The following is a 213-nucleotide window of genomic DNA, read 5'->3' on the forward strand; positions in this document are numbered from 1 at the left end:
ATCCAAACGTCTATACAGGACTATTCTTCATGTTTCTATATGTGCTAGTACATACATATCAGTATTGGTAGAAGCGTAAGTACAGTATTTACAGTAAAGTTTGATACGCATGTAGGCAGAAGGATAGGTGATCATACACAGAAAAATGGATATGGACAAAATGTCAGATAGATACACAGATATGAAAATAAATTGAAAGGCCCCCCTTCCCCA

The 213-nt window shown here is 36.2% G+C and overlaps 1 protein-coding gene across 3 annotated transcripts in view; it reads right to left on the reverse strand.

Annotated features, from left to right (window-relative positions):
• Positions 1–213, reverse strand: part of LOC119593515 (ABC transporter G family member 21-like) — a 27760-nt gene that overhangs the window by 25162 nt on the left and 2385 nt on the right. The gene's annotated exons all lie outside the window — the stretch shown is intronic.

Source organism: Penaeus monodon, chromosome 32, assembly GCF_015228065.2.
Source record: "Penaeus monodon isolate SGIC_2016 chromosome 32, NSTDA_Pmon_1, whole genome shotgun sequence".
Classification (NCBI taxonomy): Eukaryota; Metazoa; Arthropoda; class Malacostraca; order Decapoda; family Penaeidae; genus Penaeus; species Penaeus monodon.